Genomic DNA, 2500 nt, shown 5'->3' on the forward strand with positions numbered 1-2500 from the left:
CGTAAACAGAAGAACATGGGTTCGACCCCAGTCTGTGCCTTCTTTCTTGGAAGATTCTGCCCAATGTCACTTTGCTGGTAGCTTTTGCATGCCCCATCATATGTGATGTTCCAGCTTACTATGTTAAAATGCTGACTATGCAGGATTTTAACTCTGCCCTCACTGTAAGTTTAAAGCTTTGGCTTGTCCCATGGGCACATTGTCAACAACCTACAGCAAGTTGGGGATGTAGCTCAGTGGTAGAGCGCATGCTTCGCATGTATGAGGTCCTGGGTTCAATCCCCAGCATCTCCACTGATTTTGTCTTTTAGACTGAAGCTCATTATTCGAAGCATGCTGAAGTGAATCAAAACCACAACAAAAAATGTTCATTAAAAAGGCATTTGCAGCTGGAGGAACTTGCTTGATTTGCATGTTCTGAGACAGTATCAGAAGAATGTTTACTGTTATGCTCAGGTAATTAACTACTGTTGCTTTTGCAGGTACATTTGTCCAGTGCTTCCACGCCAATTCAAAACCAAGGCTGTGGGAGCGATGGCCAAGTGGCAAGGCGTCTGTCTTGTAAACCAAAGATCACAGGTTCGATCCCCGTTCGTGCCTTTTCCAAGCAAAAAGAAGCTTAATGGGAGCTTTTATTACATGTCAATCAAATCCTCCCCATCTTTGCTGAATGTCTTATTTTTTCTCATGCTCTTGGGTTCCTCAAACAGAAGATTGGCAAAGGGGATGTAGCTCAGTGGTAGAGTGCTTGCTTTGCATGTATGAGGTCCAGGGTTCAATCCTCTGCATCTCCATGTTATAACCTGCTGGGCAGGTTTTTGCAACTTTAGACTACGAGGATCAGGAATTTTTCTTCATTGTCTGACCTATTAGAGTATTTCTTTGCAACTTCAGAGAAACACAAACCAGACATTTAGTTCTAGACAAATTATGCCGCATGTGTTGCAAGGTGCCCAGGATGGGAGTACATGCACATTCTTGTACTGAAGCAGAGGTCACACCAACGTTTGCTAAAAGTTCAAACTGAGCATTTAGCAAGAATTTTATTCATTGAGTCAGCCAAGAATTGTCAGGAGACCGGATGAGGCATATAGTCATGGGACTAGCACAGTTTACGAGCTGGCATGTTGGCCAAGTGGTAAGGCGTTGGTCTCGTAAACAGAAGATCATGGGTTCGACCCCAGTCTGTGCCTTCTTTCTTGGAAGATTCTGCCCAATGTCACTTTGCTGGTAGCTTTTACATGCCCCATCATATGTGATGTTCCAGCTTACTATGTTAAAATGCTGACTATGCAGGATTTTAACTCTGCCCTCACTGTAAGTTTGAAGCTTTGGCTTGTCCCATGGGCACATTGTCAACAACCCACATCAAGTTGGGGGTGTGGCTCAGTGGTAGAGCGCATGCTTTGCATGTATGAGGTCCTGGGTTCAATCCCCAGGATCTCCACTGAATTTGTCTTTTAGACTGAAGCTCATTATTGGAAGCATGCTGAAGTGAATCAAAACCACAACAAAAAATGTTCATTAAAAAGGCATTTGCAGCTGGAGGAACTTGCTTGATTTGCATGTTCTGAGACAGTATCAGAAGAATGTTTACTGTTATGCTCAGGTAACCGAAGATCACGGGTTCGATCCCCGTTCGTGCCTTTTCCAAGCAAAAAGAAGCTTAATGGAAGCTTTTATTACATGTTAATCAAATCCTCCCCATCTTTGCTGTATGTCTTACTTTTACTTATGCTCTTGGGTTCCTCAAACAGAAGATTGGCAGAGGGGATGTAGCTCAGTGGTAGAGGGCATGCTTTGCATGTATGAGGTCCTGGGTTCAATCCCCACCGTCTCCACTGAATTTGTCTTTCAGACTGAAGCTCATTATTGGAAGCATGCTGAAGTGAATCAAAACCACAACAAAAACTGTTCAATAAAAAGGCATTTGCAGCTGGAGGAACTTGCTTGATTTGCATGTTCTGAGACAGTATCAGAAGAATGTTTACAGTTATGCTCAGGTAATTAACTCCTGTTGCTTTTACAGGTACATTTGTCCAGTGCTTCCACGCCAATTCAAAACGAAGGCTGTGGGCGCGATGGCCAAGTGGCAAGGCGTCGGTCTTGTAAACCGAAGATCACGGGTTCAATCCCCGTTCGTGCCTTTTCCAAGCAAAAAGAAGCTTAATGGGAGTTTTTATTACATGTCAATCAAATCCTCCCCATCTTTGCTGAATGTCTTGCTTTTACTCATGCTCTTGGGTTCCTTAAATAGAAGATTTGCAGAGGGGATGTATCTCAGTGGTAAAGCGCATGCTTTGCATGTATGAGGTCCAGGGTTCAATCTCCTGCATCTCCATGTTATAACCTGCTGGGCAGGTTTTTGCAACTTCAGACTACGAGGATCAGGAATTTTTCGTCATTGTCTGACCTATTAGAGTATTTCTTTGCAACTTCAGAGAAACAAAAAACCAGACATTTAGTTCTAGAAAAATTCTGCCGCATGTGTTGCACGGTG

At 43.4% G+C, this 2500-nt stretch overlaps 3 non-coding genes across 3 annotated transcripts; all 3 read left to right on the plus strand.

The window, feature by feature from the left end:
* Positions 1-222: 222 nt before the first annotated feature.
* On the plus strand, positions 223-294 carry trnaa-cgc (transfer RNA alanine (anticodon CGC)). The gene has a single exon. It is a non-coding gene; the product is annotated as a tRNA-Ala (tRNA).
* Positions 295-1375: 1081 nt separating this feature from the next.
* trnaa-ugc (transfer RNA alanine (anticodon UGC)) lies at positions 1376-1447 on the plus strand. Its single transcript has one exon. It is a non-coding gene; the product is annotated as a tRNA-Ala (tRNA).
* Positions 1448-2075: 628 nt separating this feature from the next.
* trnat-ugu (transfer RNA threonine (anticodon UGU)) lies at positions 2076-2147 on the plus strand. Its single transcript has one exon. It is a non-coding gene; the product is annotated as a tRNA-Thr (tRNA).
* The last annotated feature ends 353 nt before the right edge of the window (positions 2148-2500 follow it).

Source organism: Salminus brasiliensis, chromosome 6 (genome assembly GCF_030463535.1).
Source record: "Salminus brasiliensis chromosome 6, fSalBra1.hap2, whole genome shotgun sequence".
NCBI classification, from domain to species: domain Eukaryota; kingdom Metazoa; phylum Chordata; class Actinopteri; order Characiformes; family Bryconidae; genus Salminus; species Salminus brasiliensis.